Consider the following 23,776-nt stretch of genomic DNA (forward strand, 5'->3'; position numbering starts at 1 on the left):
CGGATCAAGAGCTCTTGATCAAGAGCATTATGAAGACAGATCGCACATTTGCCAAACCCAGCCTGCACAGCCTTTGCCAACTTCTGACCATGCTTTTTTCCTCATATTCCACACCAACAATTTCATTTGTGGAGAACTTCTATTATTGCTGCCTCTGAGGGCTGTGTGGAATGTACCATGCACTGCATTTTCCAGGGAACAGATTAGCAGGAAGTCCTTTATTTCAGCTAGCAAGAATCACCTGAATCTCTTTGGCACAGTGGCTGCTCTGATCTGAGTTTCATGCTGTATCTTGCATCCAGGGAAGGAGGTGTGAAGAGCGCAGGTGGGAAGCACATGTTTCTAACCCAGCATGTTCCAGTGAGGAAGGGCCAAATCTGAATGCTGGGCCCAGGGCCCTGGTGGTAACTGTGCCTATGCCTGGCTTTGCTTTGGAGAAGTTGCTTGGCCTAATAGAGCTGCAAATTAAAAACAAAGATTGACCTTGGGCCCGTTAGGTGATTTTACATTGATTTTATAATTTGGGCCAAACCCTCTTGCATCTTGGCCTGCCTGTTTCCAGCTTACACAATCAGGCACATTTCTGTGTCCTGGGGATTGGCCAGGGCAACGGTGGTGGGGAAAAAAAATCAAGCAAACCACGGGGTTTCGTGCTGAGTCTCTCAGTCCATGTGCCAGTGTTCTTGAGCAACTGTTAGAGAGCCAAGTGCAGATCACAGGAGTCTTAGGGCTTGGAATTCCCCTGGAGATTCTCACAGAGCCTCTCCTAGAAGAGCTTCTCCCTCCAGCCCTGGACTTGGGAGGAGCCAGAGCCTCTTGGTAAATGGGGGAAAGAGTCTTAGAGATGGTTGTATTGGTGCTGGGGTGGGGGACCGCAGCCCCTGCTCTGTTGGGGTTGGGCCTTGGGAGGAAATGCTGTGACTTAAAAAGTTTGCTGAGAGGAGTATTTTGATGGGTCCTCTCTCTAGACATGATGGAAGTTTCTCCTGAGGGCCTGGGGTCCTCACAATGTGAGGGTCCGCCCAAGTAGGGTACAATTTGCTAGTCCCATTCCCAGCTGCTTTGGGAGCACTAGTGACAACTCTCTCAAGGGAGAGCCAGGTTCTAGGCTGCCAGTGGCAGAGAAGTCCAAGGGAGAGGAGGGGCTGCCCACAGGTCCTCCAGACTCCAATGTGGTCTAGTTGTAAGTCACCTCACAGACACCTGCAGGCCCCCAACCCCATCCACCCGAGCCTGGCCAGAAAAAAAAGATCATGGGACTCACAGTTGTGAGAATAGAAATGCTTGCACTAGAGGCATTAGTGCAATGGTAGTAAATACTGATATTAATACTAGTTCATAATAATATTAATGGGAGTGTGCACTAATGCTGTGGCAGCCTCCTGCTATGGTGTGGAAGTGGTTTACCCCCACCAAGACTCACGTTGAGATTTAGTTCCTCCATGCAGTACCATCAGGAGGCGAGACCTTCGGGAGATGATTACATCATGGTGGCACGCCATCATGAGTTACCGTCTTTCTTGAGAGATGGGGTTATATCTCACAGGACTATTGAGCTATTGTGGGCTACATTGTGTTAAACCAAGGACAACCCTGGAGCTCCACTCTCTTCCACATGCCCTGCTCACTGCCTCTGCCATGCAGTGTCATCTACCATTTTATGACACAGCACAGTCCTCCCAAGATGTAGCTGCCTAGTTGTGAACAGGGTTTCTGACTTTTGCCAAAAGGACCCCTTTCTATGACACCACAGTCAAGCTCCACTGCGGTGGCATCAAACACTAACCCTGGTCCATCCAAGGCCAGACTCCCACCATGCTAGAGTCAGGTGTAGGCCCTGACCAGCTGCAGCCATCAGCCCACCGCAGCCCATATCCAGGCTCCCATCGCCTCTCTGTCCCTGAGCTGGTGCAGAGAGGACAGGTCACCTGGAAAGGGTTGGGTGCAGGCAAGAGGCATCAAGGACAAAACTAAGAGAACCATGATGCTTCGGCGAGAGCTGCTGGGTGGACAGAGGGCAGGCGGAGTGAGGCTGGGAGGTGCCCAGGGGTTTCCAGTGAGGGTCATCCTTGGCCTTGGGAGGCTTCGTATTGAGGTTGTTTAAGGCACTGACCAAGGCACTGGGCACTGAGGCTGAATGGGAATGGCCTCAGTGGTCCTCAGAGTTCCTGGGCATCTCTCTGAGCTGTGTGAGTCTATCCGATGATCATTTGGCTGTGCCGTAGGAAAATGAAGAAGGTGGTGAATCGGGGAGTTGGGAACTGCAAGTTCTGGGCTCTTCCTGTGACCTTGGGAGAAACACTTTTTCTTTCGAATCTGTTTCTTCATCTGGAAATGGAGAGGATTCTGCAGTGTTCCTCTGAGGAGTATTTTGAAGAATAGATTTTCCAAGTATAAAGCATCAAATACACAGAAAGAGAACCAGCCCCTCAGAAAACGGGCAGCTCTGCTGTGTTCAAATTCAGTTTTTCCATCTAAGGGCATTTTCCTAAAGAGAGGCCAGGTTGGTCCCAATGGACTCAATACAATATTTATCCACTCCTGAAAAACAGGAATCAAAATTCCTTATTTATTTATTTGAGTTTCATCTGAGACATTTCAGCCCATTATCCTTTAGCTGGGCCACTGAGCTTACATTCAGAAATGAGAACCAGCTGACTAAATAAACAGTCGCATGTGGAAAAGAAGCAGGAAACAGAGTTCCAAAACTAATAATATTAACGAACTTCCAAGGGACATACCATCCATAATTAATGACAATTTGGAAAAAAAACATAAAAGCTTAGAATTTGAAATATGACTCTGAGAACAGACTTTTATTTTTTTTCCTCTCAGAATCGTCCACCCTTTTTTTCTGGCCCCCTTTCCCTTTCTAACAGCCACATTTATTCAAATTCTTCTGGTAAATGTCCGTAGTCTGCAGATTTAAATCCTGAGATTCGATACTTCTTGTTTAAACTCCCAAAGTGGCCAGCCAGGCAGCAGGGCCTTATTAAAACTGTCGGTAAACCAGGCAAGCGGGCAAACATTCTGGCTAATCCAGCAGGAGAGATGGTCCTGCCCCCAGGAACCAGGTCTGGCAAGAGTGACCTTGGGATCCGATTCAGTGACATAGAATGTGTATCAGGGCAGCTCCCAACAGACATGCCTGTGCCAAGACTCAGCAGGTCCCTAATGCTTGGGGAGTGGGCTTGGCTTCCTGGGTTCATTCTGTAAGAGATGCACCCACTCTGATCTCTGGAAGCCCCACTTCCAGAGTAGCCCAGCCAATTGGACATGGGTGTATCACTCACCAGCATTTGCCAGGCTATCATGTCTCTCTCTCTCTCTCTCTGTCTCTCTCTCTGTCTCTGTCTCTCTCTCTCTCTCTCTCTCCCTCATAGGAATGTCTAGGTGACCCATGGAGGTCTTGGTCTCTTTGACTCTTGATCCCAGAGTGTGGTAGACTGTTGGGAAGCAGACCACTGGCCAGGGTGATGTCTCTGAGGCCCAATGTCATGAATTCTGGCAGGTGAAATACGCCGTGAGTGATGTATCACTTCCTGACCGAGGTGGCTAAGTATCTAAGGTGCTTCCCTCACCTTCCTCCCTATTTTGTGTAGCTAAGGGAAAGGGGCCTCCAATCCCAGAGTCACCAGTGGAGGCCCCTAGGAGAGCTGCCTGACCCACAATTTGAATTTGCGTGTGTAGGAAATAAACATCTGGGTTGTGTTACAGCAGCAGGATGCCCCTGAGCAGCTCTTCCTAAGTGGCGGTGTGTCATTACAGTGGGATTCCCCGCACTCCCTTTCCCTTTCCCTGCACAGACAGCACCTCCTGCCCACGTGCCTGGTGGCGGCTATGAGTTGCTGAGTTTAAATCTCCACTTGCCCAAACACAAATTCTCCTTGAGACGAGGCAGGAGAATGTGGGTGGAAGTTAAAAGTGTGGTCTCTGAGTCAGATTGCCCAAGTTCAAATCCCAGCTCCATTATTTACTGTGAGGCACAAAGTGCATGGTTTAATTTCCCTGAGAGTTACTGTAACTGAGGCAGATTATCATGCGCATCGGCATCGTTATGAGGTGTAAATGGAACACTCACCGTGGAGACTGTTGCTGTCACTATCTTTCTCACTGATGGAGCCTGCCCAGAACCCCCACAGTGAGTCAGCACTGGACTAACTCTTCCTCTTTCTTCTCTTCTCTGTGTAACTCACAATGATTTGCTTTCTTTGATTGGTATTTCTTCTACCCCTACTCCACAAATGCCATCTTCTATTCTTTACCTGAACTGTTACAGTGAATTTAGACATTCACAAGCATTTCTCAGAACGAGAGTGTTGGTGGCCCTGAGGCGTCTTGGTTGAACATCTGTCTGCTTAGGAAAATGTTCGGTCCTGCTCATGACCGAGCTCTGCCCTGCCTGCCTCCCGCAAGGCTCCGTATCACCAGCCAGGCTTTGGGGGCTTTGGAGATGCAGAAGGCCAAGGAGGGAGGAGGATGAGAAGCACCAGGCTAGCAGGGAGGTTTCCCCGGGAGTGTAGAAGGATGGAAGCCAGAACAGTGATGGCACAGGAGGAAGCTGCAGTACTCGGTTGGTGATAAGCTGTTGGCCACCTGTGTCAGCAGGTACCCGGATCAAATCATGCAGAAAATATGCAAGAAAAAAAACCACATCCGTCCTAAAACAACATGTATACACTTTTCGTCTCCTCATTAATCCCTAAGCAATGCAGTATAACTATGGACATGGCATACATTGTGTTCACTCTTATAAGTAAACTAGAGTAAAGTAAAAGGGGACACACCCAGGCTCTGTGCAAATATGTCATCTTGTGTGAGGGCCTTGAGCATTCTCAGGTTCTGGCATCCACTTCCCAGGGGATCCTGAGGCACAGCTGTGACTCCTTTTCACTGGTGAAAATATTTTTTTGAATTTTGAATTGCTTTTCTGCAGGTGGACTTTTATGTATCGTAGTTGTACTGTGAGACTGGACTGTGTGGGCCACAGCTTCAGCAAGTTCATAATAAACTTCTGCACACATAATATTCACCTAAGAATCACATTCAAAAGCTTGTTTGCAAAATACAGTGAGGCCTTGCAGTGTTTGTCCAGCTCAAGGATGGGACAGAGGAACCACGAGGGCCACGGGTTCAGAAGAACAGGGGGAAAGGCCAGCACACCCGAGTGATAGGTGCCGTGCTCTCTACTCTTTGCTCTGCTGGATGCCACACAGGTGGAGATGAGTGCAGACAGCGTGACTGATGACCCTGAGTCCACAGAATCTCAGCCGTCTGCTTCCTGGCTTGATAAATAAACCAGTGCTGTCGTCTGAACTTCTCAGCTATGGGCGTCAAACTGGAGCCTCTGCTCCCATTTCAGGTTCTGATCAGAATTCAGATCAGCTCTCGGCCTACACACTTTGAGGCCCTGACTGAGCCCATCTTCAAGATATGTCTACAAGTGGCTTCTCTCTGTGACATTTCCTCCTGCGCTGCTCCTATTATCATGAGATTGGGCAGAAACCCTCGTTTGACAGAGGAGGACTCTTGAATCTCTTCTCCAAAACCAAGAGATTGTAGATTGCCCTCCTAGAACTCATTTTTTGCTTACGGAGATGGTTAGTGAGAAAAGCTGGACCTGGCTGACTGCACAGAAGGGCTAGCAATTCCCTGGGCATTAAGAGTGCAGGAAAAACATACTCATTGGGACCCTCTGAGTGCCGAAACTTCAGAGTTTGGGAAAGTGGGCTCCCTTCCTCTATCTGAGTAGAGGACATCGGGTGTCCATCTGGGTACAGGAGTCAGGGGACAGCCTGCTTTGGTGGCTGCACGTGACCTGTGTGTGGCTTCCTGGAAAGTGTTGAGATGATGACATTACTCAGCAAACCTTAGCATGTGAGCTACAGGGTGACCAACACTTCACAAAGGAGATTCAGTTTTTGTCTTTTATTAAAATGCGAATATCTCTGAATAAAAGGCATTATCGTGAGAGAGTGGAGAACTGGATTCCAGAACTGGTCCCACCTCTGCTGCTAGCTCCTGAGAGATTGTGGATGGCAGATCCTCAGCCTGTGGCTCACAGGTCACCACTTCTGGGGTCGCCAATGCTGCCAGGACTCTAAGGGAAACAGAAAGAGTGAACGTTCCCTCCCATTTCTGGTCTTTCTCCGGAGAGCAGTTTGGGGGAACGGGACATGGAGAAGAACTGAGAGACAGAGGCTTTGATGGGGGAGCTTTACAGTTTGCATTAGGGTGCCCAGCACCAAAAAGTCAGTGTTTACAGTTTAGAAGCCACCAACACAGCCTATTTGGAAATGACCCTGTGGACGCTCCTGCGAGGTATGCCCTGATCAATGAATCCAAAGCTTCTATCTCTTGAAAGAAAGCTGGAGAGGCGATTATGCTGTCACTCTTCTCTCTTGTATGGGGGCTAAAGGATCAGCTAACTAAAAGGGAGAGACTCCCTTTTAGTGGATACTGGATACTGGATAATTCCATATCATAATACTGCTCCCCAATTTTTTTCAGCCAAAGATAAGACAATTTCACTTTTTGTCTGACTTCTGAGTCTGAGTTACCTCTTTTTCAGGTGGAGGAAGAACCTTCCTAGTTTGCAAGGGAGGGAGCTGAACTTTGCCAGAGAATTTTGTTGCAAAGTTATGTTTAACACTGGTGGATCGTTTGTGTTGGCTTTGGTATTAACGTAAGGGTTGAGAGACCTGGACAGTTTCTGTGTTTTCTGGCTAGCCAGTAATTTTGTAACTCACTGTTGTTTTACTTGGGATACTTCCATCTTCATGGGTCCTATTTTCACCAAAAAGAACCCCAGAAAATTCAGTTGGCAAACTCCTTTGACATTAAGCACAGGTATAGTAATTGAGTTCTCCAATTAAGTTATTTGTGCAAGTCTTTGACTTGGAAGTGAGATATCAAAGGAACTGACCTTGCAGGGGAAATAATGAGTGGAAGTTTCTTTGGGAAAAAAATGTGACCGAAGAGTCATTCACAGAGTAGCTATGTTGGAGCGTTTGCCTTGGTAGGGAAGCCACAAAAGAGCACCTTCGTCCATAGGGCAGTTGTATAGCATAGACTATGAGGTTGCTCTATGAAATTAATTCTCCTAGCTCCCATGAATTCTGCAAACTAGCCCATTTCCTCTTAATAAACTCCTTCCTGCTTGATTACTAGAGTGAACCACCACAGCTCATAGCTAACAGTTGGTTGCTGAACCTTCTGCATCCTCAACTCTGAGGCACAGTGACAGTGTGTGCCCTAAGAATGCTGTCCACAGCAGCAGCAGGAGTCTCAGGTAGACTTTCAGGAGTTTTCCATCTCGAGCCTCATCTCTCCACAAATTTCTTTCCTGCACATTAAGTCCAGGCCGCCCATATTTTCCTCTTGAGTTTGTTCTCCCGTGTTTCCAAGCTAACAGCAACTCTTTGGGAAATGGATTAGCAAAGAGCTGCTCTATAAGCCCCAGATAGCCACCTGAGTCACCCCTACTCTGATTTCAAAAAGCCAGCCTGCCTGAGAAAAAAGCACAAGTGCCCCATTCTGGTGGTAGAGACCAGAAACTCCCCCACAATGACTGCCCTGTAGAAGCTGCTTTGGTAGTTTTCACTTAGGTTCCAAACACCTGGCCACCATTCAACCCACAGAGCTTTGGATCTTCTTAGTTACATAATTCAAAACTACCCCATGACAGACTCCAAAGAAATGCTTAGGGAGGCAATTTAGAGCATGTAAAGGCTACAGTGACAGGTATTAAGATTTAGATCTAAACTGTCCTACCAAAAGTCTTATGTGTTCAGAGGTGGAGCTTTTGCAAAGTCATTGGATCATGGAGCTCTAACTTCATCAGTGGATTAATGCACTGACATCATAATTTTTTTTTTTTTGCATTATTGAAAGGTGATAGAAATTCAGGAAGTGGGGCCTAACGAAGAGAATGAACCATGGGAACATAACCTCGAGAACTATCTTTTCTTCCTGGCCCCTTCCTTTGGTGTTTTTTTCTTTTCTCTTGTTCTGTTTCTGCTTCCTGACTGCCACGAGATGACCAGCTGACCATGGACTGCAATCTCTGAAACCATGAGCCCAAATAACCCTTTTCTCTATTAAGCTATTTCTGTTAGGTGTTTTATAACAGGCATGGGAAGCTGACTCAGGCAACAGGGATTGTACACCGATGGCTGAAACCATTCCTGGCACATAGAGGGTAATCGATGCTTGTTGAGTAATTATGAATAAATGCATGAATTTATTTCAACTGGAGACTTTTTTCTTGATAACGGACTAAAACATACTATGGTCAGAATGAATAATACGGTTTTAGGAATTTAGTATCTCTTAAGCATTTTACCCAAAATAGTATATTTCTATCCATCTATTCCAAAAGCTTATGGCTATGGAAGGAAAGACCTAGTGTAAGATCTTAGTGCAGAAGTGTGGGTAACAGTGGTACTGTGGTTCAAAAACTTCTTTCCATGATTCTTGTCGCATAATTTGTGCTGGCTTGGTTGCAACTAGAATCGTGAAATTAATTCTTTGACCATGAAGAAAGAATTAAGAATTCTTGGTGTAACTAAGTTTTAGTTGGTGTAACCCACTAACTAAAATTTCTTGACACTTGAAGCAGTTTGATTCTAGGCAACATCATAGCTACTTGCAAAGCATCTTGTCTTATAAAACAAACTGAGACAATTGTGTAAATTACTGACTGCTTTAGTTCTAAACTTACTTGAACATGGTCTTCAATGTTTATAAAATATAAACCACAAGTCTTCTGATGAGGTCAGGGTGCACTTTGGGAGTTAGTGTCTTTCTCACATTTGACTTTCAGCAGATAGTGCAGAGTTTCATGTCAAACACATTTTTACTCTTTACCTAAGGCCATCACCTGGTTTATTGTTCAAGAACTTTGAAGAATGTAAGTTATAAAATAGTTTCCATTAGACAGATGAAGAAAATGAAGTGAAGAAAGTTTGGGTTACTCCCGAGTGGATGGTAGTGCCAAGATTCCACTCAGGCAAGCTGCCAGAAGAGGCTGCTAACCCTGCGGCCTCTGCAGCCATGGACCAGAGGGGCTCCTGGGCACCTGCGATGACCATGGGTAGAAAATGGCTCTGAGATGGTTGTCATTCTCAGCTACCCAGGCCCCTCGCTAATTTCCTTAGCACCTGCTAGAGGCCCACCTGGCAGGTACTTCTGCAGTCCAGGGGATAGTCACTGTCCCTAGGGTATTATTCTTTAGTCCTCTACTCTGATATGCCCCTTCCCTGCAAACACAACTTTTAAAAACCAAGCCTTCCTACAAAATTCTCTGTGTATTCAATCAATAGAATGTAAAGACCCAATGTTCCGTCACATCTTTTAAGTCAAATATCCTGTGTTTTCTAAAGTGGCTCCAATCACATTGGATCCATTTTTAGAATTTCTTTGTTGGAAGAGTTGCTCTGGATTGGCGGCTGACCTCAATAGGAAGGTTTTGATAGCAGCGTTATTTACTTTAATTTGTGAGCAGGAAAAACTTTGCTACAGTCACCCCAGTGATTGTAAAGGTGTCTTCATTTGCTTAAGAAAGGTTGTGTAAAGAGTTTAAACATTGGCAGGAAGTAAAATAGTACAAGGTGAGGGGAACAGGTGGATTTCCCCCTCATTTTCCAATTCCTTTACTCATTATCCATCAAAGCAATAATATAACTTAAAAATTGCCTTAAAGATAACGAACAGCCTCTCAACCACAGAGTTATTTGATAAGGAACTGTGAATGAATCATTTTTTAGAGGATTGAGACACAGGAGTGCGTTTATGGAAAACTGTTCTGGTCTCAGGTACGAACTGGAAGAGACTGAGTCAGCTGACAGTCTGCTATCTGTCGGTCTCTTATCTTTACTTCTCTTTTCACAAGAATTAACTTTATAGACAGTTCCTTTCTTAGACCAACACACGGAGCACATCCCCCAAAGAAAAACCAGCACAGGCCTGAGCTGGTTTGACTCTCCAGCTGTTTGCCTGGTCCCCTTGTGCTCTACCGTGCTAGCCAAGGTCAAACCTGAAAACACAGAGCTGAGGTGATACACAACACTAGGAGGAAAAGAAAAACAAAAACAAAACATAACAAAACCAGACCATTTCCACTTCTTTGTCAGAACAGGAAGTCATCCCCAAATAGGGGAAGTGCCACAGAAAGGCCAGGAAAAGACCCCTCAGCACAGCTGAGCCCGTTTCCTGGGGAGTGGAGGCCTCGTCTCTCATACACACAGCTGCTCAGCAATGGAAGCCAGCGGCCCGCTCCGTGGGAGGAGGCTTCCTCCCTGCCCTGGGCACCCTTAGCAAACCGGACCTTCCCAATAACCCTGCCCATTTCTCCATGTCCATCACTTAGCATTTTTCCTGCAGTTGCTAAAGAGCAGCCAACATTGGACAAAGCCTCTCGTTCACATGATCCCCTTACTTCATTTTTTGTCTGCTTTTTTGAAATCTGGGACAGGCTCCAGCCCATCCATACAACGGGTGTGCCCTGTGATTTGTTTTCAGTTTGACTTATACCAGTACCTAACCCATTATGGAGCTTGACCACGAGTTTTATAAATACTTCTTGACGCTAACAATATGTGTCTTGCAATCAGACATCTGGACATAACGTTAAACAAACATTACCCACCACAAAAACCAGTTGGGTCTGTTTGCAGTTACTTTAGCCCTGAATAGTTCCTCCCCAAATAGTTCCTTTTTCAAAGGCTCCCGCTCAAGATCTTCGGGAAGTAGCATTTGACCCTATCAGACTGGTGCTCGCTCGGTGACTCAAATGGATCCTGATCCATTTGCTGTATTTCTCAGTCATGTTACGGAGCTCTGTAGTCCAGTGCTTCCCTCCTGCCAAACTTATTTGTGATTGTTTCTACTGTATACTTTTCTTTGGACTAGGTTTCAAAAAAACCAATGCAGACTAAATGTGTAACCCTCTTCATTTTCCTAGAGACCCAGGAGGCATTTGGGAGTGGGCTTTCAGAGTTCCATCCTTATGGGAACTTGCTTCCCATGTGCCCTTAGAAAAGCTTTTCCACTACCTCAATCTACTCTGCATACAAGATGCAAATGATACGGTGGTCAATTCTCCAGAATTCTCTAATCGAAGTGTCTAGTTCCTGTTTTTTTTGGGGGGGGATCTTTGAGATGGGGTCTCATTATGCAGTTCAGGCTGGCCTTGGACTCACTTTGTAGCCCAGGTTACAATAATCCTCTTGCCTCAGCCTTCTGAGTGCTGGGATTACAGGCATGTGCCACCATACCCAGTGATATCTACAGTTTTTATATTATCTATATTCCTATCATTGTCATAAAATCCATAAATAGCTTGTGTTTATTGATCATTTGACATATATATCAGGAATCGTTATTTTTATGTGTGAGACCTCATTTTCATTCTCAAAATGACTCTGTAAAGTAGGTATCACTGTTGTTTCATTTTAAAGGTAAGAGAGGGGCTGGGGATATAGCTCAGTGTCACAGGTGCCTACCTGGCAAGCACAGGTCCTAAATTTGATTTCTGGTACCCACCCCCTTCTCCCCAAGAAACAAAATTCAAGGTAAGGAAACAGGAATTAAAGTAGACTAGCTCAGTCAAGGGCATACAGTTTATAAATGACAGCCTATCAGATCCCTTATCCTTGCTCCTAACTGGAACCCTAAACTCCTGTCATGTTCAGGCAGATGACAGAGAAAAGAAATCCGGGCTTTATAACCAAAGCTAGTTACATGACATGTTAGAATGAAGTGCATGGTTCTCATTCTCCTCAAGATCTCTCTTTGTGGGGCTCTTTCCACCATGCTCAGTTGATGGTGAGCATCGTACTCCCCTGCAGGAGGTGACAGAGAAAAGGACTGGTTCAGAAGTGCAGAGAGAGAGAGACAGAGAGAAGAGGGGGAAGGAGAGAGGGCAGAGCCAGTTGCTTCGGGAAATACAAAAGGAGAATGCTCTCTGAACTGCATTAGACCCTCTGAAAGGGTCTAATTTCCTGCAGAAATGACTGCCTGCTAAGCGATCATCTTGAAAGGAGGCTGTTTATATGTCCAGGAGGTCCAAGGCTCTGATCAAGAGTTCTGCAACATCCAGCTGCCACCCTAAGGGCTAGAGAGAGCAGAGGTGCCCTGTGGACCTCACAAAGGGATGATCAGTTCCACACTACTCTAGGGTTTGCATTCTCAAAGAGATGATGCTTTGGGGGGGGTGTTGAGCAGACCCCTCAGCCTGTTTCCATCATAAATCATATAACAGAGACTCCTGGAAACCTCCTCCATCCATACAGCGACCACATAGCAAGAGGGCACGCCAGGAAACACCTGAGCTCACAACCAGCGAGGTCAAGGGCAGATTGCGCCTGCCTAGCCAGGTCTCAGCTTGCTGAGACTTCTTTCCCTCTGTATCCTATTCTAGAGGAATGTTTTAGTGGTTTATAAGTTTTATATAAATAATTTAAACTGGGTTAGCCTTGTCAGAAATAAACACTTGTAGCTTATGATATAATATAGCCTTGGGAGGTAGGAATGTTTGGGTTTCTTGCTGACTTGTAAACGTTGGTGATGCGTAAGTCTGCATTCCAAGGGTCATGTTCCATATCTCTTGGCATAAATTGAAAACACGTTACTGTGAGTTTTTTCCCCTCAATTAAATAGCTACCTCAACATAGGGGCGAGTGGGCACTGCCAGTATGCCCAAGGGTAGCTGCAGGTTGTAAATCCATGGACCTGGGTTAATGTTTGCCATGTTTTTATCTTCCCTGATAGGTTGCATGGAATTTGACTAATGATTGTGTTTCCCTGAAAAGTTAATCAATGTCTAGACAGCCAGCCACAGACCACCAGGAAGATACAGTGAAGCTGAACTAGAAGCACTTATACCCTAGGGCAGGGCAACAAGAAAGTTACAGTGAGATGTGAACAGGCCCAGGGGAACACTGGGGCCTTGGGGCTGGCTGGCTGTTGAACACCCTGCAAAGCTCTAGGGTCTAACCTGAGGGACCACCACTAAGGCACCATGCAACCTGGCCTGCCTAGCAAGCACACAGCCCTACCCTACTCACTTCACGGCCCTTTATCACCTTGAATAGGGAGGGACCTCTACCCACCTGATCAGGGAATCCATCCTGGAGTGGCCAGGCAGAAGGGGCACTTTCATTCCTGCCACATGTATGCACATACCCTGTCCGAGACCTTGAAGAACCTGGGGCAGAGAAGCCCCCAGCGCCCAAGCTGGTAGGGTGGTTGGGAGAAAGGAGACATAAAGGCAGTTGCAGTCTAGGGAGCTACAGGTTAGCATACAGGGTCTGACTAGGAGGCCCTGAACGTAGTCCTGAGGAGCAAGGCTAATGGGACAGAGGGGAGTTTGCCAGGTTTGTGGACGGTGTGGACGGTAGTAGGATGATGGCCCTCTGAAATGTTCGCATCCTTATCACCTGGACCTGTGAGTGTTCCTTTATGTGGAAAATGGATCTTCTGGATGGGACTGAATGAAGGAATGAGTAAAAGTTTATCCTGAATTATCGCTCTGGCCCTAAGTCTCATCACCAGCGTCCTTATGAGGGAGAAAGAGGGCGATTTGCCTAAAGCAGAAGAGAAGACAGTGTGGCCTCTGAGGCCAAGCGATGCGAACTGAGGAACAAAGGAGGGGAGGCCACACCTCAAAGCTGCCAGAGGCCAGGAGACGCTGGCCTCCTCATGGTCACCATAAGAGCCAGCCCAGTGGACACCTTGACTTTAGCCATTGAAACCGATTCCAGATGCGGGGCTTCCAGAATGCTGACAGAATAAATTTGCTCTGTGTGACACCACGAGGTCTGTGGAAAATTGTTCCAGGAGCAATAGGAAGGCAGGTAATACAGTGAGGCTGGGCTGGGGAAGGAGAGGCCCGGGAGAAGGGAACTGTGGGCAAAGACTCACTGCCAGCAGCACAGCGCTGGGTCTGGGAGTGGGGAGAGGGGGGCCCAGGGGTGGTTCAGGCTGAAGAGGTACAGATGCTCAAAATCCTGACCCAAGGGGATCAAACCGGGATTTCTTCCGAGCGCCCTAGGGGGCATGGAAAGCATTTTGAGACACATGGGATGGTGACTGAGGGAGACCCTCAGGCCAGCACTGTGGGGTGCTCATTGAGGAGGCAGGAAGTGGCATTAACTCTGGAGCCAGGGAGGCTTTGGGGTAGGTTTAGCCAACCGACAATCCTGGGTCTGCAGTCCTCTGGCGCCTGCTGTGTTTTCACAGGGCTCCGTAAACAGCGGGCATCCTGATTTGTCCAGGAGCAGCCAGGGTTGTTCTTTATGGTATTTGCCTACATATATATAACAGTGTTAGGTTCTAATTTTTGAGATACAAGAGTAGGTAGTGCAAGTGGCTTTTCTCAAGTATATTTTGTGTGACCATAAAGAGGAATTTAAATAATTTATTCATGAGAGCAGCTGGGTTTGGCCTAGTAGCTAGAGCTTGGTTGTGGGAAGTGGGTTTCTGTGGTTTTAGTGGTTGTATTCAGACAGGAATCTCCTGCCGCTCATGCTGCCGGGTCTCTGGACCCTTTCTTCAGGGGCCAAGGGCTAAGCCTCTGCCCAGGGTTTCTTAGACCCTTCTAGGTGCCGGTGGATGAAAAGGCATCACAGCTAGATGTCTGCAGGGGCCAGTCAGAACCACAGACACTGCCCGAAATATTTGAATTTGAATGTTTACCAGGTGGCAAAAAAGTTGGTGAATATTTAAATTTAAAATTTTATTACGGTAAAAGACTTTGCCATTACCCACACCCCCCATACTAAAAATTACTTTGAACATGTTCGTCCTACTGTTCCTGGCAATGTGTCTTTTATGGTATTAAGTTCTTTTCATTTAAACATTCACCATGGTTTTTTACCAACCCTTTTACAAAATACATCAGAGGAAGCTGGGTGTGGTGGCACAGGCCTGTAATCCCAGCCCTTGGGAGGCTGAGGCAGGAGGATCATTGCAAGTTCGAGACCAGCCTGGGCCACAAAGTGAGCTCAAGGCCAGCCTGAACTGCATAGTGAGACCCTGTCTCAAAAAGACAAAAACAAACAAACAAAAAACAAAAACAAAAAATTGGAGGGTTCTATTCAGCCTTCAAGCCAGATTCATAATCCTGATTAAAGTGTATCCTTTCTGAAATCATGCTTCTTTCACAGTCTCATCAAGAAGCAGGGATTTTTCAAAGAGACACCCCCTCCTGTGACTACAGACTTCTGCGGGCTGGTCATGGTCAGGAGGTGGCGCAGAAAGAGAGTGTGTAGGGCCCAAGTTAGCATTCTGCTGGCCTAAAGGCTGGAGAATCCAGCATCCCCGTCTCACCCCTGCCGCCCCCAGTTCTATGGGCCGAGGTTTAGGCAATGTTTAAAAGACGTATTTAATAATAAACTAAATCACTTAGAAGTCGGTTAGAAGTCCAGGTCGAACTACAGGGAAAGGAGAAAAGACTTTGAGAAAATAAACTTTTTTGCGTTGGTAACAGTAAGGTGGTACCCTTTCAAATACAGTAACTCGAAGGACAGCATCTGAGCAGGATGTCTGTATTTAACAAGATATCTGGAGGCCTCTGAGTCCAGTGGGCGGAACTCATAACAAACCTTTTGGCACTGAAAGAGTAAGGGTGACAGGTGGTCAAGGAAAGAGATTACAAGAGAGTAAATTAGCAAAGAACAAGAATCCAAGAAGCCACAATTTCTGATTTCTATTTATAGTTTTGGCGTCTTCTGTCTGGCACAAAGCCAGTAGATAAATTAAAAGTAACTGGAAAAACATCAATTAACTCCAAAAAAGGCAGTGGGGAGGGACAGAAGGAAAAGGCTCTGTTGGACAAACTAAAAATAGCAAGTAAACATATCAATAATTACCTTCAATGTGGGCTGGGCCTGGTGGCTCACACCTATAATCCCAGCATTTGGGAACCTGAGGCAGGAAGATTGCCATGAGTTTGAGGCCAGACTAGGCTACATACTGAGTTCCCCAGGCCAGTCTGCATTACACAGTAAGATCATATGTCAAGAAAAATTAAATGTAAACAGACTAAAACATTCCATTTAAAAAGTCAAGAATTGTTAGTGTGGGGGAAAAAAGCAAATCCCACTTTTTTTATCCTGTCTACAAGCAGACTATAAATATAAAGTCAGAGGTGGGTTGTAAGTAAAACAGTAGAAAAAGATATATTTCAAATTATTTTATAGAGGCAAGACTATTTTGTGCAAAATAGAGGAAGAGAGAATATTTCCAAACTCATTATCATAGTCTTGATGTGAAAACCGAAGGAGGTTATTACCATGAAAGTCGATGACACCCCAGTATTCTTCATGAACATGGATGCAAAAATCTTTAACTAAATATTAGAAAGTTATGTCCCAAAAGCACAAAGACAACTCCGTTAAACAGAAGCAAAAGATGTGAATACATCACAGAGGAAGTTGTACTATTGACCAATTAGCATATGAAAGAGCAACCAACATCATTAATCATCAGAGAAATATTAATTAACACTGCAGTGAGCTGCTACTACATATTCACCAGAACAACTAAAATGAAGAAGACTGAAAATAAATGCTGTAAGGATGTCAAACAATCGTAACTCACACACTGCTAGTTTAACAACTTTGGAAACTAAGATCTGACAGTTTCCATACAACTAGATATGTCTAGACTACTAACTTGGCTATTGTACTCCTAAGTATTTACCTAGGAGAAATGAAAAGATATAGCTGCACAATCCTAAAATGAGAATATTTATAGCACCTTATTTATAATACTGAAAACACAAGGACTAGTCCAAGTGCCCAGCAGCAAAAGAATGGGTGAACAAACTATGGTCTACTCATACAAATGGAATAAAACCATCAAGAAAGAGGAATTAACTACCAACACACACAACCAAAAGAATAAATCTTTAAAGTACCATGTTGAGAACTTTACTGTACTTTCTCATAGAATAAGGACAACTAGTCTAAAATGTAAAACAAAATCACTGAGGTAGAAAGATATCAAGTTCAAGTCTAGGCTGGGCAGTTCAGAAACTTAGGGAGATCTCAAAAAAAAAGATGTTCTGAGAGTAGGGTAGAGATTGATCAGCAAAAGCCATGGAACTAAAGGGAATATTCTCTGTGTTGCTGAGGGTTTGGATTATTTAGGTATGCACATTTGTCCCAATAGGTAAAACAGTGCACGCATGAGTTGTGAATGTTGGCTTTTGTGTTTTTAGTGTTTTTTTAAAGGACTGTCCACAAATACTGAACTTTAATTAACGATACGCAGGCTAAAGTGTTTACACATGAAGGATGAAATGTTCACAGGAAAGATCTGTGATTTACTTAAGAATGTATCAGGAAATAAGATGGAAAGATGTTTGGAAAGACATGAGATGGGACAGAACAGCAAAATGTTAGCGAATGTAGCATCTAGGGAGGGAGCACATGAGTGACTGCTGTACAAGTCTTTGAATTTTTATGTGTGCTTGCAATTTGTCATAGTAAAATGTTGGGAAAAGAGTAAAGAATAGGGCTACTTGGAAAGAAAAGTGAAAAGGGAGGCTGAGGATTCCCTTAGACAACCAGAGAAATACCTGGGGGAGAGGGAAATCGAGGTGCATTGCAGTGTCCAGGCCATACGGAACATTCTGGTGGATCATGGAGATAAAACAACGCTCATTCTAGCGGCTCTCCTCTTAGAAGTCCAGTATTTCTGGGATGAACTTGGGGAGGATGTTTCTAAAACTCACTGTGATCCTTGGTGACCATCCATACTGGAAACCGTTGGTCTTAGAGGCAGTAGTTGTTTTTATATCCAAGGAGCACTGTGAAAGATACTGTGTACAAATGAAAGCAATTAAGATTTTCATTTTTTGCAATCTCTCTTTACCAATTTGATCTTAAGTTTTGAGTCTTTGTTATTCCAGATGTAGCAAGGTCTGCTTGTCAAAACTCTTCATTTATTGGCTCAAAGAAATAAGGGAGATGCTACTCTCAGTTAGTAACAATTAACAAGTAGGACTTCTGGGAAATGCTGAAGAGATAGGACGCTGGAATTGAGGTTAGCACAGTAGCTGTTTTTACGTTTCGTACCACGTCAAGCTAACCCCTATCTCTGCAGGTTCTCTTGGCCTGGCTTGTACCTGACCCATGTTCCCAGTCCTAATCTGCCACACGCCTCAACGCTTGCCCTCTTTTCACTAAGACCTCCCAAACTCCCATTCTTCTGCTTTGGTAACCTGTATAAATGCAATTCTCTAAAGTTCCTTAAAAAAAGAAAGAAATAGTTGCTTTTTCACATGTGTACTTCCTGACCCCATACAAAAGATAGATGGTGAAGTGAAAATCTGCCATTTATTTTGCCTGTCCTGCTTCAGAATTCTTTCCTACATCTGAGGAATTCCCCACCCTATTTATAGGCATCTGCTTCCCTCATGAAACAGTAACTTCTAGGAACCCTGTTTTCCAGCCTCCTTTGCAGCTAAGAAGTAGGCACATGACCCAAGACTTCTGCCCTGATTTAGAGTCTTAAAGCTGATGATGCAAAGAAACATGAAAGTGGAGAAGCTTCCAAGTTTCAGTGGCACTCAGGACAGAGACCAGGGCCACGGCATAAGCTGTCCAGTGCCAGGAGTGTGGATGATGCAAGCCCTGGAATCCTGATCCTGCTGTGGTGACACTGGTGTCTTCATCAGCTTGTCCTCTTGGAGTTACTGGAGGTGCTTCCCGATCTCCAGCCAGTCATGATTTCTGCCGTTTCCTGAGCCTGCTCCCTGCTAGGTTTCCTGCTATAGTTGTAAGTTTCATTTCTTCTCAAATCATCCAGAGTTTGTTTCTGTTGCTTGCAACTAAGAACTCTAAGATAAGTAGATTTCTCTTCTGTAAGCATTTAAGATACTGAAACACTAGAGATCTAGCATTCAAAGTAAGACCCAGGATCTGTTCCTTCAGGAACTGTCTTAGCCTTTTAGGAAGATGTACTTGGTTTTGAGGCCCTTTTTGAGGCTCTGTTTCCAGAGAGCTTGCTCTAGTTCTCCAAAATGTAAATCCTAGCAGCCCAGGGGCTTTCTAAAATAGACATTTCTTGTGCCCAGAACAGCGCCCAGCTGTAGTGCATGCTTTGTAAATACCCGTGGATTAAGTCACATAAAAGTGATCTGCTTGTCTCAAGCATCGTGAATCCTCACAAGCCAGGCATTCTCCCTCATTCCATGTGTATTACATGCATTTTCCAGTTACAGCAGATGCCCTTTCCTTGTTGGTTGTTGTCATTGACTGATTGCTAATTGGACTCTGACTCATGATAAAATCTCACCCAGGGGATTGAATTTTATCTTGGCCATGTTTATGTCTCTACTGTCCCATTAGCCGAGAGAGCTCTAACCCAATGGAACCTATTAGGAAACGAAGAATCCAGGAGTTCTGAGAAGCAAGGTCAGTGGTTCCCAGCATGTCTCTGGTTGGCTGCACACCTCACCTTGAGGAAAGGGAAGAGGCCAACCCAGCCCTGGCCTCTCATTGGCACTGGAAGCAGGGAGGCCCCTGGGGACACAAGCTAGTCAGGAGCTGCACAGGGTCCTGCCAAGCTGGCCTCCAGAGAACAGCCAATAGTGGTGTTTGTTTATTGAGACATAACTGTGATCTTTGATATGAGACAACGTTTCTCCATGACACCTATGAAGGGCAGAGCCCCTGGGAACTCGGCAGCCCCTTGGCAACACACCAACTACAACAACATGATCTCTTATCCCAAGAACAAAATCCCAAACTACATACAGTTTCTGCCCAACCAAGACCAAGGCACTCAAGGGTTAGGGTTAGAGTTAGGACTCCACTTGCTTATAAACAGCAGCTCTTCCTAGCACCTGACTGCACCCAGCCTGACTTCCTCAATTCCAGGGTGGCTCAGCCCAGCAGAGGATCTGCGAGCTGGGAAAACTTTCCACTGCCTTGGAGACTGACTGAGAGACTGGGCGTTGGCTAAATCTTCTTCCTTCTCCTTTTGCAGATGTGGCCTTGCTCTGTGACCTCACCCGTCTGTCAGAAATAGATTATGCACTGAGAATCAGGGGTGGCTCCAAGGGAAAAAAACAACCAAAACAAAATGCTCTGGCCTCAAGGGTACTACTTCAGTTCAGCAGATGTTTAGCAAGTGCCCACTAACCAAAATGGTGTAGGGCACTTGCTAGGGGTGAATCTTGGCCTGGACCAGCAGGTCTCTGCTTTTTTTTTTTTTTTTTCCTTATCTTAGAACCACGGGAAGGTCTCTGCTTTTAAGCCAGGAATACTCAGGATCAAAAGTTTGCTGCAAGACCCTCAGGGTAGAAAATCTTCAGTGGGCTTCTGGTTAGATTCCTGGGAGATCAGAAATCTGCATTTGAACCAGCAACACTGGTAGGTCTGGTGTGGGTGGTGGAGAGATTGTCACCTCTAAAGGCATCTAGTGTGTAAGGTTTACTCAAATATCCAAGGCCATGTCATATGCAAAGAGCAAAGGAAGTGTTGAGGGTTTTTTGGCCACAGTCAAAGAGTATATTTACCTGGTGTTTCTATGCTCCCCGACTTGGATGTGCCCCTACATCCCTCCATGACTAAAGCTTCTGTTAACTACTCAGGAAGGGCAGTTTGTTCCCCTACACTGTGAGTGGCCACTCCCTTCAAATCCTAGTAGAGTTATGCTGTAGAAAATCTCATTTTTGTCCACCAGCCTGAGCCCGGTAATAGTAACCCCAGCCCAACCATCCTATACCAGGAAGAACTGTCAAGTGCCCTTGTCCCAGCATGCCTGAAGTATTCCGGGCATTGGTAGCCTTGAAGGTCCAGTGTGGGGGAAGAGGGAACAGGAGAGCTTCTCACAGGGAATAGGAGCAAAGGTCCAGGCAGGGCACCTTCAAGGCGGAGAGAACCTGGAAATGGAAGACTTACAAAAGCCACACACCGGAGTGTCAGCAAAATCCTAAGCCCTAAGTAAGTGAAGGGTGGGTATCAGCATATGCAGAGGTCAGGCAGTGGTTAACTGCAGAACACAGGCCCCAACCTGGATAGATTCAGCATGGGATGGAGACCTAGAAGGAATGTGAAGAGGATTCTTGGGTGAGATGCTTACCATCTGGCTTTTCAGTGGGCAGCATCAGACTAGGGGTGCCGTCTTACTGGAAGACCAACATTCTGTTGCCATGCACATAACTCTGCTCGATGTAAGAGGTTGGTCAGAGTGGGCAGAGGTCCAGGTCCCTGCTGCTGGGCCTGGTTTCAGGGTTAAAGTGAACTCCCAATAGGGAAAGCCAAAGCTGAAGTTCATTTCCCAGAGGATAAAGACAGAGAGACTGCAAGCTGGAGGCTTGTAGGAGCTACAGCAGCAAATAGCTCTAAAGCCTAAAACAAGAAAGGGGTGTCATACTGTCCCTCCAGCAGGGTGAGGACTAGCTGTGAAACCACACAGGACAGATGACTATGTGTGAAGATCCCAGTGTTGACTGGAACACCAGGTTCATACTAGGAAATAGAATGGATGTGGTAACTTATGGAGGGAGGGCTTTGCTACACTGAAGAGGCTGAACAATCCCCAAGGGGAAGGGAGCTCCACTGGCAATACCTGCCCACCTCACTGTGCTACCTCTGTCTAACTGAGCATCTCCGCTACCCAGGGGCTCCCATTGTCACATGCCTCCCCACCAATAGCATGCTCTGAAATGGTGACACCAGTCTCAGTTAAGGCTGAGTTTACAAGACCACTGTGACCACCATAACTGATACAGGTATGGCCTCAGCCCTTCTCCCTACAGGCCTTCAGTATGGTTGTTGCCATAGCTGCGGGGCCAATGCTTTCTGGAATTTTCCACTTCTTCAGTAGTCCTCATTGCTAAGTCTCCAAAGTACCTCAGCCAGAAATCTGTCATCTTTTTCCTAGGATCATTTCTCTAGAAATCCTGGGGTGCGTACGAGGAAATTAAACTTGTGCAGAAGATGGTGCGTAAATAAGTTGGAGCATGGAGCACGGGGTCAAGGATAACATTAGCGTGGCCTGGGATGCAGTGTGGGGAATGGCCACGAGGAGGAAGAAATGAATGCAAGCAGCAGGGTGAGAGAACACACAGACATTGGTGACTCTGTGAGCAGCAGTGAAAGGGCGAGAATAACAGATGTCTCCTATGTGCTGGGTCAGGGTCACCAGTTCATGAGTGCACCCCATAGCAAGGTACGGTCCGGCTACAACATCTTTTCAAGTGTGGTGATGTCCTTACAGAAATGGCTCCAAGCCTGGTGTGATGGTCAGGTTTCATCCCGACAGTCTGATGCTATGGTTGATCATCTCTGTGGAGGTCTCTGGTTGCTTTTGCTTATCTCTAGCTTGCAGGGAAAATCTGAGATATGGATTTGAGAGACTTGGATATAAAAGTATGACAAGGAGTCACAAGGTAGGATGATTTCTCTAAGGGTCAAAGCAAAGCATGAGAAGAAAAATGAGTGGAGGTTCTAAGAATGATCAGAAAAGAGAATCTGAGGTGACAAAAACTTGGGAGATCCATTACCACAAGACAGACAGCTACCTCCAAGGACCACCACAGTTTTGGAAAATGTTACCCTTGATGCCTTCTTGTCTTTTCTTCTTCCCCTTCACAAAGTCCAAAATGCCCTTAAATATAAATACCCAGCACTGCCCTAAGTCAACCTCACTTCTCTTGTTCCTTGACAGATAGATGGGACCAACCTCTCACAGGTGGCATGGAAGGCCGCAGGACTGTCACATCCACGGCTCTAACCCCAAGTATAGCCCTGTTTCCCATGAACAATGTGATTAAGGCAAATGTATCTGCATGGAATCCAAATAAGTCATCTAAAGATTAATATTACAGGACTGATTCCGAGCTGGAAGCTCTGAGACATATTTACGCTCGGGGAAGTTGTTTGGTTTTTATTTCCCCCATAGCTGGTATATATCAGTGAAGGCTGCATGTAATGAATAACAGCATGTATGATAAATTTTAAAGCAAACAGAATAAAAACTCCAAGAATGCTAATGCAAACCAGTGCAAGGATGTGGTAAGTGTTGCTAAGACAGCAATGATTACTTCTTGGTGAGCAGATTCTATTATCTGCTCTTTAGAAGCCGGGGGTGGCTATTTCTTGATTGTGTTAGTTCCAGAGTTATAAAATTCTCAATACTTTACATTGCAAGGTTAACAAATGGGGCAAGTGGGAAGCTAAGAGAGATTGGAATCATGAGAAAGAGGCACCGGGCCTGTGGTGGGAGTTAGGTAATATTTCTCAGCCTCTCTTGCAAGTAGAAGTGATAAAAAGCCACCTCCTGGCCTTGAACATCCATCCTAGAATGCAGTGTAGTCTAACAATACAGTTATACCGGCACGAAGTCGGTGTACATTGGGGTCTGTTTACTTCTGTGGCTCAGTCAGCTCAAACCCAAACCCAAACCCCAACCCAAACATGGCCCACGCAGCAGGCCCAGCACGGGGATTCGGGAAGGGCAGGCAGGTCAGCACGAACCTCGCCTTCCGCAGAGTTGGCTCCCAGGGATCCTAGGAGGAAAAGCAAAGAGGGTGCTGCAGGAGTGGTTAAGGCCACCGTAGTGGGAGTAAGCTCGTGAGGAGGGCTCTTCTTGGACCATTCCTAAGTGACAAGGAGGAGAGACTTGGAGTTTAAGATGTCAGTCAAATACTGTCTGGAGACTTGGGTCTGTTTCTTCAATGGAGGCCACTAGAGGTTAATCAGAAACCAGCCACAGCCAGCTTCCTGTGAAGAGCTTGGTAAGAAGAAGGGAAAACCCG

At 45.7% G+C, this 23,776-nt stretch overlaps 1 long non-coding RNA gene across 2 annotated transcripts; it reads left to right on the forward strand.

Moving 5' to 3' along the window:
- Positions 1 to 19,650: 19,650 nt before the first annotated feature.
- On the forward strand, positions 19,651 to 23,017 carry LOC106025862 (uncharacterized). 2 transcript variants are annotated; one of them, XR_010050245.1, is made up of 4 exons: positions 19,651 to 20,384; positions 21,638 to 21,748; positions 21,901 to 22,188; positions 22,687 to 23,017. It is a non-coding gene; the product is annotated as an uncharacterized LOC106025862 (long non-coding RNA). The 2 variants fall into 2 exon arrangements; XR_002789306.2 differs by having other exon boundaries at positions 19,652 to 20,384; positions 21,901 to 22,071.
- The last annotated feature ends 759 nt before the right edge of the window (positions 23,018 to 23,776 follow it).

Source organism: Cavia porcellus, unplaced genomic scaffold, assembly GCF_034190915.1.
Source record: "Cavia porcellus strain 051 isolate PalLab524CR breed Dunkin Hartley unplaced genomic scaffold, mCavPor4.1 scaffold_10, whole genome shotgun sequence".
In the NCBI taxonomy this organism is placed as follows: Eukaryota; Metazoa; Chordata; class Mammalia; order Rodentia; family Caviidae; genus Cavia; species Cavia porcellus.